General features: G+C 40.6%; 1 long non-coding RNA gene across 1 annotated transcript; it reads right to left on the reverse strand.

Moving 5' to 3' along the window:
- Nucleotides 1–11,704: 11,704 nt before the first annotated feature.
- Nucleotides 11,705–16,060, reverse strand: LOC309377777. The gene is made up of 3 exons (XR_014171640.1): nucleotides 15,922–16,060; nucleotides 13,925–14,099; nucleotides 11,705–13,169 (listed from the first exon to the last, which is right to left on the reverse strand). It is a non-coding gene; the product is annotated as an uncharacterized lncRNA (long non-coding RNA).
- Nucleotides 16,061–16,114: the final 54 nt, after the last annotated feature.

Raw genomic sequence — 16,114 nt, forward strand, 5'->3', positions numbered from 1 at the left:
GGCAGTCAGATGGAAGTACCAGGAGATAGATAGATTATAGATAGGTAGGTAGGTATTTAAGGAGCAAGCACTGGAAATTGTTTTATATGAAAGGATACAAATACAGTGGTACCTCAGGTTAAGTACTTAATACGTTCCGGAGGTCCGTTCTTAACCTGAAACTGTTCTTAACCTGAAGCACCACTTTAGCTAATGGGGCCTCCCGCTGCTGCTGCGCCACCGGAGCACGATTTCTGTTCTCATCCTGAAGCAAAGTTATTAACCTGAGGTACTATTTCTGGGTTAGCGGAGTCTGTAACCTGAAGCATCTGTAACCTGAAGCATATGTAACCCGAGGTACCACTGTACTAATTTGCATTTAATTTCTTTTTAAAGTTACTTCCCAAGTTTTTAATAAAGAGTAGAGCAGATTAAACTTTGTAAGCCAAACTCTCTTCACTTAGGTTCCCCCACCCCACCCCAAACTTGGTGGATTTCACATCGGATTTTGGCCTAGCCTTTCCTAATTAAACAGCTAAGGAGTTCAAGTTGATGCACAGTGGTTTGTAGTGCCTAAAGCTTTTGCAGGCCATTAGAGTTTAATTGTTCATCTCGTTTAAAATCATCTCACTCAAAAGACATCTTGGCTGAGAATGAAATGGGTCATGAAACTATAAATAGGAAGTAAATTATATTTGCACGTTAACTGAAACAGGGGAAGGAAGGGAGATCTTCCAAGGCCAATAGACTCCATTACAATATCCCAATGGGAAAATTGGATTCCACAATTTTCATGTCATTGTGGAGTAACCAGTTGAAAAGAATTACTTATCTAAAGCACAGTGAGCAATTGTCCTAGACATGCACCAAAGCCTGTGATTCGGAGCAATCCCAAGAGATGAAGTCACCATTGGCAAGTTCCAACTTTTTTTTTTTTAATAAATGTCTGCAGTTCTCAGCAATTAATACAAATATAGACACAGCCAATGGCACTGGAATCCACAGACGATGTCTGTTTATTGTAGACGAAAAGAGGGGTTGGTGGAGGTGGGAAAAAGCTACAATCGACGCTTCAGTTTAGGACTAATTGTACTTTTGTTCTTCCTGTGCTGATCAAAGCCAAAGTCCTTCCTATTTCAAATGTAAACACTGTTGGTGAGCTGATTTCTTAAAAGCAGAGATCAGGGCAACTATTATATTTCACAGGCTAGTTTAAAACAAAAGACCTGGCCTGGATACCGGGGCTGTGTTTGTTCAAGAGAATAAAATGTGCACTTTGAAAGGACATTGAGTTCACTGTACGTACATCTAAGCTTTGACATAATTGTCACACTTTGATTTTCCCCCCCATTTAATTTCCCTCTGACCTTTCTTTCTTTGCACCTATATACCTGCCAACTGAGAAAAACGCTCCATGCAACTGATGATGGGTACTTCAATACAGGAAAGCTTCTGCTGTAACAAATGTATTAGTCTTTTGAGGTAGCGTAAAAATCCTTGTTCTTTTCATGATGGCCTGCCCAATTTGAGGCAGAGTGTCTGCTCTGCATCTGATTTTCCCCACAAGCCACCCCTAAGCATCTGGTGAACTTGTCAGAATAGACTCTGGTCTAGAAAAGCAGGCTGGCTTTCTTAATTCATTCCCACAACCAACAACTCCTTACCTGCTTCTCTGCTCAGAAAATAGGGGGTAGTAGTGAGTGGGAATGGAGTAGTAAAGGATTTAGTTAGAAGTGGTGCATAAGCATAGGAAAAGGACCGACCTTACCCACCACTTCATGATTGATGGGCCCTTAGCTAGTATATGGTATACATAGATGTATGCACATGTACATCCATGCATTAATTTATATAGATAACATCTTAATCGTTTTGCACAACTGTAAAGACAGCATAGCTTTCTCTTCTCAGTATGATATGCAAGGTATTCTGCCATACCATGGCTGATTTTACAGGTTTGGACCTTAGTAGCATTTCCAAATAAAAAATGTCATGAAATATATATTTCACAATCTATATGTAGGTTACTGGCATTCATCTTAATATTCCTTAGAACCAGATCAATGGAAGAGAAAGAAGCCATTATGTGTGCACGTATTTATTAAAATGACATAAGAAACTTGCCAATGTGAGTTTTTACATTCCAGTAGCACATAGAGTAATAATTGTGTGTCGCCTTTTAATAATGCAAGGGACAGATACATGTAAGGAACTAGAAAATATCTATACCAACCTCCGAGACATTATGTAAATGTTTCTGAAACATTTTAAAGTCGTGCAAGCCTTTTAACTCTCTTAGAAGTTGGGTTTTAAAAGCGCAGGGATTTTGTAGATGCCCAGGACAACCTACCTTGGGGCAGGTTTTCTGTAATCAAACATCCCAATAGATTAGCTCATACCAAAAAAGGTTGTTTCTGCTATATAGGCCACAACAAGCCCTACAATCATGAGGGTGCAGCAGCTGATTTTAGGTGTCATGAAAGGACAGCCAATTGTTATTTACTTTATTATTATTTTACTACCCAGAAGGGGGAGGCACTTGTGGGTTTTGCTGCCACCTTACATAACTGTATTTTCCCACAACACAAACATGGGTGAACATGAAATGTTCAGAGATTTGTTCTGGGATAAATAATATCCAAGCTATGAGAAAATTGGCTGCTACAGTATAATGCTGGCTCTTCTTCCACCAGGTAGTGGCATACATAGGCATTACAGTGGTACCTCAGGTTACATACGCTTCAGGTTACATACACTTCAGGTTACAGACTCCGCTAACCCAGAAATAGTGCTTCAGATTAAGAACTTTGCTTCAGGATAAGAACAGAAATCGTGCTCTGGCGGTGCAGCGGCAGCAGTAGGCCCCATTAGCTAAAGTGGTGCTTCAGGTTAAGAACAGTTTCAGGTTAAGAACAGACCTCTGGAACGAATTAAGTACTTAACCCGAGGTACCACTGTATTTCACAGGGATAGAGTTACATAACCCATGTATCCATACTTTGCTTCTTTCAGCATAGACTACGAAGAACCATATCAGGTAAATTAGACTGATGAAGATGGACTGATCCAGCATCATATGATGAGCTTCTTGCCTGGACAAATATTTTAATGTTACTCTCTGGGGTCAAGGTCCAGCACTCTGGCCACTAGATCACATTGATCCCATGAGGGTAAACCACTAAATAAACAGCGTTCCATAATGTGCTTACTGAATTTACATGGGATAAAATTATCCCTGATCATTTGAGCTGGAATAATTTAATCACATATAAAAGATTTCTCAATGGCAGTTGCTGCTCATTCATGACTGCCCACTGCAAAGGGCTAAGCTACATGGTATCACGCCAAGGGTGTGTTTTGAGATCTGCGTCTGCTGAGGTAATTTGGAAATTGGAAGGAAAACCCTTCTCCATGCCCACTTATTCTCCGCTGAAAACATTTGCTCCACAAACGAGGTAAATTCACAATTTGAATTATTAATTCAGAGCTAGGGTGTGGAGGGGAAAGCTTTAAAAACAACTGTGGGAAAATATTTGCATGGGAGAATTGGTAGGCAGGAGATGGACTATGTGTTTCTCCTCTATTGTATTATGAGCAAAACATAGGGCAGGGAACTAACTACATGTTTCTCTTGAAAATTCTACCTCCGTCAGTGAATATTGAAATTTTGGGTGTTCTAATTTTGTGATGCACTAAGAGGCCCAAAATACTAGAACCTACAGATCAGCTCTTATCATTAGAGGGATTCAGCCTGTCTATCAGAAACTGTTCAGAGATGTCACAGATGGAAATAAATTACCCTCTGTTGCTTGGGATTATAGACTTCTGTTTGCAAATAAACCAGACTATCATTACACTTTCTCTTGCTTTTCTTCAATTTAACTGTGTACATATTTGGTATGTGGGATGTGGTGCCTTTATACATTTGCTGCTAAATGATCTGTAATAGCTAATCAGATCATCATGCAGAATTGCACATGTTAATGAAGTTGGGGCTCTCACTCGAATGCCTATTACAGTAAAGCTTAATTTATCCACACAGTTCTAGTTCAATGTCATATGTATTGGATATACCTCACAATTTTCTGTGTGCCCTCTCTGCTTCTTCTCTTTATGTGCACACTCATAATGGAACTCAAGAACATATTTCTACTTCGCTCTCTCTCATCCATCAAATCCCTCCTCAAAACCCACTTCAGCACACTTTAAATATGTGTAACACAACTCACTCACCTTCTATTCCCCCTGCCTCTGCATTTTTCTCACTGCCTGAATTGTAAGCTCCTTGTGAGCAGGGACCTTTCGCTAGCGCCAGTACTGTGTACAGTACTGTGCACTCTGATGATGTTATATAAATAATAACAATAGCTGGCTGTAGGTAGAAATTTCACACCAAGAAATGGCTTGTAGCTACAACTCCTGTGCCTTATTAGAAAGAAATTTATTCTGCCTTTGCCCAGTTCATAGAGTCACACTTGATTGGCTGAAACACCATATAGAAGCAGCCAAGGGCTTTGGAAGATTTCCTGCCAATAAGGGGCACCTTCTCTGTTTTCTAGTCCACATGTGATAACTCCCATTGCTGCAAGCATACCTATGACTGACTATATGCCCTCTCAATCCCTGCCCATTGTGACTCATCAAATCTAGCTAGCAGAGCCTAGATGCTTCGGTGTAAAGGTGAAACCCCTGACCATTAGGTCCAGTCGTGACCGACTCTGGGGTTGCAATGCTCATCTCGCTTTATTGGCCGAAGGAGCCGGCGTACAGCTTCTGGGTCATGTGGCGAGCATGACTAAGCCGCTTCTGGCAAATCAGAGCAGCGCACGGAAACGCCGTTTACCTTCCTGCCGGAGTGGTACCTATTTATCTACTTGCACTTTGACGTGCTTTTGAACTGCTAGGTTGGCTTTGGTGTAGTGGGTGGTTAATGCATCTTTGTGCCAGTGATGTACTTACCCCTCGTCTTTTAAAGAGCCACTGGCATAGTGCTAGTTTGTGACAACTACTGACCACTTATAAAATACCCCATTTTGCTGGGTGTTGAGCGAGAGGGTGATGACATGGCAATTGCATTCTTGGAAGATGCCAACTTTTATTTGGGGAAAGATTTTGCAGGCAAGCTTGGTAAAAGTAAAGCAGAGAGGAGCACAGCTGAACAACTGTAAAAAGGGGGAGGACACGAAAAGGGCAAGGGTCTGCAAAACATTATTTTGTCTCAAACGGAGCAGCTTGCCTGTGCCTTTTTATGACAGGGTGTGCAAGATAAGCAGGATACACTGTTTGCACAAAACCTTGAATTCCGCTTTGTTGGCAGAGTTAAAGGTAGTCAAGGACCCTTATAGCAAAATGTCTGTGTACGTCTACTCAGTTTTCATTTTTCTTCTAGGTTTGTTTAATTTGCTTGCCTCTTTCTGATGGAAAAATAAATAAATATGAATTATATTTCTGAGTTATTAATTATATGCAGCCTTTAGAAGACAAGCCATCACCCACCAACTCAGAATTTTTTCCCTTTTCTTTCGGAAACAGCACAGGCTTCAGACTAGTTATCTGCTATACAGAAGAAAAGGGTAAAGATATCAGTAAGCTGCTAAAACTGCAAAATGCACCTATTAGAATGCTTGGGCAATGCAGTTTTTGCTTGACTCATCCAACACTGAATTCATGGAAGAACTTATCTTTTTACCTTACTGTTTTTCACAAGGGTGAATCTGGAATGTTGACTCCACATTTTTAATATATATACTTTGATGTTGTTCATTTATTTTGTTTGCTTTTTTATGGAAGAAAAATAAAAATGAGAGAATGAGTTATTTTATATGTCAAAAACTTACCGGTATATAAAAAATTATAATATGAGAGGAGTAGCGTGAGTATGGGCATATATGGTGGCAAATGGGAAAGCGCTTGAGTTTGTGGAGAGGTCATAAGATATGCAAGGAGATAAAAGTCCAATATCCTGGTCACCAGACACCTTAGCAAGTTCTGATGAATTTGCATGAGGGTTAGAAACCCTTTTAAAAAAACACAGTTGAGCAATTTTCTTCTATCCTTGGATTCCTAAGCTATTTCCCCCTTCCTGTTTGTGCATTGCTTGCTGCAGGTATTATTTTTACTGGCCTTAGGGATATGAAGCTGTTTGACTATAAATTGTTTATGGGGCAATCTTATTTACAATGAATGCTTTTCTCATTTACTTTAATTGTTTAAATGAAATCTAATTAAGTTTGGTGGGGAAGAATGATACATGAAACAATCAGGTTGGAATGAGTTTCTCTCTCTCCAAAAATATCTGCATGTAAACAAAATCTGACAATGTGTTCCATTACAAGTAGCAGGAAATCTAAAGGGACTGTATGAGCTAGGAGTGTATTAATGTGGTTTTCGGATTCAATTTCGTTCCCAGAGAAGGAAGAAAGCAAGTGGTGGGTGGAAAGACCCGAAGAGAGACCTCTGTGATTGGATCGGCCCCGTTACATGATCACCAAAAGAAAACAGACCTGCTTTATTTGCGCAACAGCCAAAGTGCCTGTGACCCTGAAAATGAAACGATACTAATAATATATCACCCTAACGGAAGCTTGTTGCTTTGCAAGCTAAGAGAGATGCACTGTGAGGAAAGACTGCCTTTGACATGCACAAGGATGCAGAGCCTCACTGCGGTAAGAGTCTTTCCATAAAATGCAGCTACTGCTTCTACAAGCAGAGATGGGTTTCCTCTCTGAATTGTGTGGTGCAGTTAGGGCAGGAATATAGGGCTTAGGGCCACCACCCAGTGGTGGGTGTAGTGCAGTTTGAATATAATACATGCTGGTTTGTTTATTTATTTACACACGACTGTATATCCCATGTAGCTATAATCCCATTGCCACCTGAAGAGCCCACCTGCTTCCCTGTGAGACTACTAAATCCAGAGGGTAAAATTACATACCCTCCAACATTTCTTCGATGAAAATAGGGACGTCCCATTCCATAATGATAATCTTACAATTTATACCCCTCACATCTTACTGGGTTGCCCCAGCCACTCTGGGCAGCTTCCAACATATATAAAAACACAATAAAACATTTAACATTTTAAAAAACCTTGTCTATATAGGATTGCCTTAGACAGCTCGGGGGTCAGATAACTCCATAGCCTCCAACATTTCTCCAATGAAAAAATTGATATCCTGGGGGAAAGAGGGACATTTCAGGTACAAAATGGAAACTGGGACGGATTCTCTAAATCAGAGACATCCCTGGAAAATAGGGACACTTGGAGGGGGTCTGAAATTACCTAAGTGCACCACTGTCCAGATTTATTTGTGAAAATGGCGGGTCTAGTAGGTCTTCTTCCTCTCCTCACTTGATTCAGATAGTAACTCAGCTTGTGCACTGCACCCTCCTCTTCCTTGCAATGTTTTCTAGCTCCATTCCTATTCAACCCCCAAGCCCTTAAGAGGACAAAATAGTCTGTGTGGGAAGAAGGTTGCTTCACACACTCTATACCCCATCCCAAGATTGACCACCACAAGGGCCTTTAAGGTACAGTTCTCTCACCTCTTCAACCGGCTTTGCAGACAAAAGATTTGTTTTTAGTTCCAGATCCTCACCCTCCACCACGAATAGTCTGGTCTGGAAGATAACATATGGTCTTAAAGTCATATGAAGCAGCAGTTCTGGGTCTGGTCAGTGCCTGGGTAGGAGGTCGCCTGGGAACTCTGTGCTGGCTGCCCCAAGTTGCATCATAAAAAGGGAGGGATATAAGTGTAGCAAATAAATTATAAATGTATAAGAAGTCAGGAAACACCTCATCCTTCCCTAGACCCTCACTTCCCATTTCCTTTTCCAGATCCTACATACTAAACACTGGTTCCTAGCCAAGTAACCAATCTGCACCCACCTTAGCAGAATATGATTTGTTTCTTTACTTAGACCGTTTTAGACTACTTAATATATTAAATTATCTCTAAGTGGTGCATGGAAAACTAAGGTCACATTAGACAACAAGAAATTTTTACAAAAATGAACAGTTACATGGGGAGGAATGTTGCATTAGTACATCATTACTAATGCATATAAATCAATATCAGTTCCAACTCTCCCACAAAATTTAACAAGGAATAATGATTCTACAAAACAGCTGATATCACCCTAGTCTTTTACTTTAGGCTTGCTTTTTATGAGCAGGCCCGCAGGTGCATGAAACAACCTCAGGCTTCTCACAGCTGTGTCCTATTCATCAGTCATCTGACGTCTTCACACAGGTACAGCAGACTTGGTGAGCTTCCTGGGGGGTCCAAGTGGGTGAGAAAATGACACCCCTTCACTCACTGTCCTTTTCTCCAGCCTCTGCTCACTTCCACTCCAGCTGCATTCATGAATACTGCATTTATGTCTATCCCAGATTTCCTTGAACCTTGCTATCTGCTCTCTCTTTTGGTCCAGGGACTCTTTGGCAGCCAGCCATGCCCCCCACCCCCACCCCCAACCTGCAAATTGGTTGATTGGCTTGTTGTTTATGAGAGAATTTTCCCCTTCAACAGTCTGGACTCATGATTTGCATTTTTAAAGGTCACATTTGCATGATGCATGCCCTGCCCTTGGGGTGTATGTGAGTTCTTCTGACTTGGAAATTTGCGAGTAGATTGATTGCTGCAGTCAAAAGGACTCAGGAGTCAGGATATTGTTCTATAACATCCAAGTCAATTTCAGCTATCAACAAACATGTGCCAACACAGCAGCTGGCAGCTGCCTTTCCGAATGCCTGGACGGTGGACTGGAAACTACAATAGGCAGCAAATAGGTACATAAATGTATAATATTCTTCATTTAAAATATGAGTAGGAGGCCATTTTTAGGGGTGAGGGACCTCACCTTGAAATGCATTTGTGTATTTTGAGGTGGGTCAATTTGCCCTATGGGCCCCATATTTTTCAATTTTAGTCGCTTCACTAGCAAGACTTTATCCCTCTTTTTCCAGATTCAGGAAGTCATATCTGATTAGCCCCTAAGTGGCTGTTCCTTTGAAATGGGTCTGTTTTCTGCAGCCTTCTGCAACCCACTGAAATCTTTGTTAAGAAATGCAGGTAATGATTGAAAGCATGGGGGGGAGGTTGTTTTGAACCTAAATCTGCAAGTGCTAGAACCCCAAGTATCTATAGTACTTCATTACATCGGTCATAAGCTCCCTTAATATTCTCTGTTGAGCACTTAAATGTGAAAAGAAAAATGGTAGCAGGTTTGCTGGACCGCTGCTTGTCCCCTTGTCATTGGGAAGAATCGAGATATCCTTATTTTTCTGCTGATACACTAAAGAACCAAGTGTTTACAATAAGAGTCAGTGTGGTGCAGTAGTTAATTCAAAGTCCCACTTGGCCTTGTAGCTGACCTGGTGACCTGCCTTGGTGGTGAGGTGCTGACCCTGCATGCTGTCTGAATCTCCTTAGAGGAAGAACAGGATAAAACTGCAGTAATAAAAATGTCATTCTAACCAACCCCTGTTCAGTTGCTATCCAGTGACTCTTCCTGTCATCTCCACTTTTCCAGGGAGTGACAACAACTCCTTAACAGAGAACAGATTCATACAATTGAAAGGGTCATTGGATGTTCTCAGGTCCTACCTGGTGCTTTGATGTGGAGAATATTATTTCTAAACATGATAACAATGATTACTGTCTTTTTAAAATTATTGTCTCTAAGGAATAGTCCATTTAAAATAATCAGGGACTGAGCGTTTAAAAACCTGACAGCCAGCAATTCTAATAGTAACAAGGCTGACAGTCCTGAGAAGAAATCACGATGGAAATAAATTGGAAATTGAGAGTGGAAATAATGGGTAGACAGTGGTCTTTAATTATTTGAAAACCAATGAGGATATATAGTGTCTTTTTGCAGTATTTGGTTCAGTAACTATGTTGCTGCTATGTGTTTACAGTGCAGACATCTTTCTTCATAGCTTCACAGTATTTGTGCTTAGCATAGGAGCCAACTCCTAGGGGCTGAGGTCCCTCCGCCCTCTCCCCAATAAAATATTTGAGGCATCTGGGCCCCTCAAAGTGGATGGGCACTGCCATTCAAATGGTGTGCTTGTGATCAATAATGCAGGGCGGGGCTACCCTAGCCCCGTCCAATATTTTATTGAAGTTGGCACCCCTGGTTGGTTCTTAGGCAATTGTGATTCATCTGCAGGTTGCTCATACAGTATTGTGATTATTGTCTTGCATGTCATTAATAAGTAGCAAAACAAAATTACAGGTACATTTGCTGAAAATTTAAAACCATGTTAATACATTAAAGTAAAAAAGTAAAATTCAGCATTTCAAGTAAAAATGTTCAATTGCCATGCTCCTCTTCCACCATTCCACACTACCACATGTGTTCCTGATAAATACATGGAGATGTGTTGTTACAACATTGATGCTAAATCAGAGATTGCAAATACACAGTACAGCACACTTGGGAGACACAATGAGCAGCCAATTGGTAAGTAGATGCCCATGGCACACATACATATATTGGAATCCCAGTTGAAACATTTGTACATTTCTCGCCTGTATGTAGGCACAGGGTAGCACTGGTGTCACTTTCCATGGCTGGCTGATGTCATATGGTTTAATTATGAATGTTTGAAAATATCAGCATGTCACCTGTCATGAAATAGCATAATTTCATTTGCTATGGGGCATTTGGGTGCGTAGGCTCACTTGAGTATGTGTTGATACTGAAGATGGAGACATGGCAGGAATGGAGGGGTTGTGGCAGCAGCATGAAATATTTCAGGGAAAAGTGCCAGATTTTTGCACTTTGTCACTTTTATGGGGAATATAAGCTGCACAAAATGAGAAAAATGGGTGAATTTGCTTATTGTATAGAGAGGATGCAGATCATGCTGTTAGTGCAGAATTTGGATTACCTTTCAGCAGAATTTGAAGTTTGCAAGCATGGAATACACACAACCCGGCTTACATAATTTTATCTATGATAGGAATGGTTTCCCCTGACAAGTCTTTTTATTCACACACATTCATATGCACTGAAAGAAGTCAAGTCATAAATGGGACTGTTGATGAATATAGGTCATTTTATATGTATTAATTTATAGGAAAATTATCTTTTGCCTAGCCCTTACATTGCACAAGAGGAAAATGAAAGGCTGGATGTCAGCTTCCTCTAAGCCAGCTGCAAGGTTCTCAGATTTATTACAGGGCTTAATTCTATATTCTCCACTACCATAGACTTCACTTCTGTTTACTCCAAGAGTTCATTTGCTACAGAGTCTCCTTCACACAGTCTCACCACAGCTGACATTCTTATCATCTGTGGTGGCCACTTCTCCGCCTCATCAACTCTCTATCTCATTTCCAGTCTCACGTGAAAACAATTTTTCTCCCTTGCCAGCACTTCTTAGTTTCTTTCTCCATCATAGTTATTATTGCACTCTACAACTGTATTTAACCTTATAACAAATTTTTGAAATGCACTCAGAAGGGAAGACCCTGGGGGGTAGATATCATTAGCTCAGCCAAATGGTTTTGAAGAAGGGATTAAAGGTGAGGAGATTCAAAGGACACTTAAATTTGTTTATTAGATTTGGGTACTCTTTCCCCACTCCTACTCTCCCAAGTTCAAGGAACTAGTTCCATCATTTGTCTAGTTTCTTTTTAGATATTCCTCTTCTCCCTTTCTCATTTGACAAAGATCCTATGTGCATAAATGATGTTGTATTTTTTTAAAAAAAAAGTCTGAGTGGGTAATAAAATAGTGCCACTTTTCTAAAAAGAAATAAAAAGACACCATGGGTGGAATTCACCTCAGCAGTCCTGTAAATAGAAGCTTTGCATGAGAACACCCACTTGCTCAGCCGGGCCTTCCCTTTCCTCCCTTGCACCCCACCTGCACCCCCCAAAAATAGCTTATAGGGCATCAGTAAAACTCGCAAAGCAGAACATGGGACAAAGGGGTATTGTTCTGTTTGGCAAGCTGAAATGCTTGGGCAAATTGAACACTTAGAAGAGCTCAGTGTTGAATTTCACCCCTGGCCTTTCCTGTTTTCTTTGTCACGTGCTATGAAAGTTTACCCGTCAGTGTTTAATTTTTAAAAATTATAATTATTTTACAATCAAAAAGCCTGTCTTCTCTCATTACTGTGAGACTCTAGGGCCACATCCGCACCATATAAAGAAAATAGTACTGTACCTCTTTAAACAGTCATGGCTTTCCCCAAAGGATCCTGGGAAGTGTTAAGGGTGCTGAAAGGGGTCCTGGTCCTGTTAGCTAGGGATGATGGGAGTTGTAGTCCCAAAACATCTGGAGGGCCAAGTTTACCTATGCCTGTTGTAGCCCTATGAACTCCAACTCCCATCAGCCTTAGACAGCACAGCCTAATGGTTCAGGGTGATGGGGCTAAAATCAGAGAACACCTGGAGGGCACTACATTGGCTCTAGGTGAAGGCAGGAGACTTGTGAGGAAGAAGGGAAGAGAGCCTCAATAGCTTAGTAACAGGGAGTTTTATTCCATTCTTCTATGGACATGTGACTGGCCTTTTCCCTCCATTCCTGCTGCCAGCCCTTGAGGGAGGAAAGCCAGCCCCTGTTGAGACTTGTTTCCCTGCCAGTCCAGCCTAATGTCAGCTGCCTTCCTCTTTCGTAACAGGGCAGGAAGCAGAACCTTGAAGGCCTTTTTCTGTGTTGTTGACAGCCATCAGGGGGTCCCCAGGGTTCAATTCTAGCTCAGCCTAGCTTGATGAGCTGAATATAGCTCTCAGTCCTTTTAATATAATCAGCAAATAGCCAAAATTCCTTCTACAATTAAATATATTCAATTACATGGCCAAACACTAATTTAGATGGAGGGAGAAATTAAGCAGGCAATGGTCTCCTGTGAGAACAAAAAGGCCAGAAATGAGATGAGGAGTAATGGAATAAAAGTTTTATTTGATAGAAGGGAGTGCAGGCAAGTTGCAACCCAGCTGAAGATGGGAGGGAAGAATCCTCTCATCACACTTCAGAAGGCAGAGCTTTCAGATAAACATTGAGCTCATCAGGGACCTGGGTAATTGGATATGGAGAATCCTTCTTCAAAGTTGTCAGTTCAAATCTAGTGCAGCTCAGTTATGATGGGGAGTTACTGAGATCTGAAGATTGTTTGTCGGCCTTTGTGAGATGTATTAGGTGGTCGAACTCCCCTCCCCAAGGACAACTGTCTGTATAAGAAAAAACACCACTGTAATTAGTACAGATTCTCAGACTTCTCTTCCAAAGATGATTATATATGAAGTTTATATAATGTTTAAAGAAAAATTATTCTAGGCATTTACAAACAAGCAAATAGCTCCATATTAGAGATGAGGAATTCACAACAATCATAACTGGTGGTAAAACAGTTTCCATTTTAACTTTGATCTTTGGTCAGATCTGTTCCATTCAGAATAAAAATGTCTGCATAGTTCACCTGCGAGGCCAAATAATTAATTCTGGGTATATTTGGCACATATAACACCCTAAAATATCTGGTTGCTTGGTTTATATAGAAGCTGCTATACATTGATGTTGCTGGCAAATTTCCCACTGACTTCAGTGGTGCTGAGCAGCAGTTTCGATGTTTGAAAATAACAGATTATACACCATAAAATAATAAGTTTGTCATGATACTTAAAAAAATATAGATATCAATGGACTGATTATTTTCCTGTGGTTCCTCTTCTGTATGCAAAATTTTGTTGCATACTTTTTTCCAGACATTTGGAGGAATATTACTTTAAACATACTTGATATGTATAAAAAGCATGTTTAAACAGCAGAAACACAATTTAGCATAATTTTAGGCTTTTAGATTTTTAAAAGATGTACAAAATCATGACATACATGATGATGTGTTTACATGAGCTAATTGCCTTAACTACACGTGCGTATTAAAGATTCGCTTTCTTTCAGGGGGAGTATAATGTTGAGCACTCACCTGCTATATCACTCTTACCATAGCAGCACATATGTAGTTTTTATTCTTAAAAGATGACAAATGCTGGCAAGGCTGCCCCTTCCTCCTCCCCAACAGGAATCTGACAGTTTGTCAATTTTTCTGCAGGTTGTACACTCTTCTTCTTGGTGAGCCACAGCACACATCAACCTTGGTGCTTTGAAAGCAATACAAACATGTACAGAAAATCAATACAAACAGGTACATATTGAAAATATTTGAAGAAAAGTATTGTCGTACATCTCATCCTTAGGTTTTTCTGTTCTCCCAGTGTATTATATAGGGAAATCCTACCACAGTCTTTGAATTTTACTTCGGAAATTATCACAAAAAGGATAAAAAGCAGGTGGGATTGGGTCATCTACTGACATCCCTATTGATGCTTACTTGGAAGTAAGTCCCAGAATGTTCAATGGGACTTACTCTGCAGCAAGTGCATTTAGGATTGCAGCCTAAGTGTGCATCCAGATACCTGTAACTTGAGTTGTGAGTCCGCTGTGGATGAGTATTCATCAGTTTTTGTTCACCTTTTCCTTAAGGAAAAACCATCCTGTTTGTAGCTGAACCTGGCTGTGCTGTGTTGGCTAGCTGCTTACAACATCGTGAGGCCACTTATTCCCCTTTTAAATTTTTCAGCTTTTTAAAAAAAGATTGGCTTTACAAAAAACAAAAAAAGCAAGTGAAGAGTAACATCAAAGTGCAAGTAGATAAACAGGTACCGCTCCGGCGGGAAGGTAAATGGTGTTTCCGTGCGCTGCTCTGGTTCGCCAGAAGCGGCTTAGTTATGCTGGCCACATGACCTGGAAGCTGTACGCCGGCTCCCTCGGCCAGTAAAGCGAGATGAGCACCACAACCCCAGAGTCAGCCACGACTGGACTGGTCAGGGGTCCCTTTACCTTTACGTCTGTCCATAGCATCCCAACATAAAAAGAAAGCAGACACACCCCAATGGGAAATTTGTGCTATGACGCCAGTTTTTAAATATGTCTGTAGGTATCCTGATGCTCTCCATAAACCCTTAACCAGACTGTTAGGCTTTTAGATTTGTGGAGAAACCACTCAGATTTAATAAAGAAAAGTTTCTAAGTCATGTGCCTGTGGTTTATATATTAGGCTCAGCAATCATAAAGCTAATATAATAACTATCAAACAGTATTGAAAGGACTATCACTGCAGTGGTGTAGCGGGAAATAATCTCTTGCAGATAGTATTGGCTTTGGCGCCATAGCCTTAGCCTTCAGACTTGTCCATGTATAGCCACAGAAATAAATATAGTGAGTACTTCTCGGCATATATACAGAATACCTTACCTTTCCTGTCTCCACACACTTAGAATGAAGGAATACCATAGATGTGCATTCTTCAGTTCAGGTTGGGATCCTAGCATACCTTTAAAGGCCGCTTGCCCTCATTTCCACAGACAATATTTTGAGAACACAGTGTTGGAGGAAGACATGTCATTACATATATTGCAGGAAGTTTATGAACAGAACCATCTTGGCTCATTTCCACCAGTGTCGATTATTCAAAGAGAATTAAGATGTTAAGGATTTAGCTCTTGGTTTAAAGGCATTTTTGAGTGGGCATGAAAGTTTATTAAAATGACATTATCTGCTCATATTCTAGGTCAATTACAATTATTTTTTAAAATCCATATACCACTGTGCAACACCTCAAATTATATTTTACTATTTTAGAAAGTACTAATCAATATCCAGTTAACTGTATACAGTAGTTTATTTATTTCTTTTGGGATCTTTCGATTTACAATTGCCATGTAAACCCCGAAATCTCAAAAGGCGCTAGTCCCTAATAAAGACAATACGATTATAACCAATTAATATCCCTCCTAGTTTCAAATCCAGATGTACCGTTTTTGTTTCAACCTCCCAAAATCATGGTTTGGATTATACAAATTCTCGGGCGGGTTTTATTTTTTAAGGTATTCGGCAATTTAATTAGCCAGCGGCACCACTTACTTGGGAGCAAGCCCCGCTGAATTAAGTAGGTCTTTACCTCTGAGCAATATTGCGCAGTTCCACCATTATTCCCATAGGCAGATTCAGACCACACCCGCGACTGCGTAGACCAATGGCTGCTCCCGCAGCCATATATCCCCACAAAGCAATGGCGGCTTAAGCTACGCCTTCCCTCCCTCTTACTCCCACAGAG

This window comes from Podarcis melisellensis, assembly GCF_964234715.1.
Source record: "Podarcis melisellensis genome assembly, chromosome: 1".
Taxonomy (NCBI): domain Eukaryota; kingdom Metazoa; phylum Chordata; class Lepidosauria; order Squamata; family Lacertidae; genus Podarcis; species Podarcis melisellensis.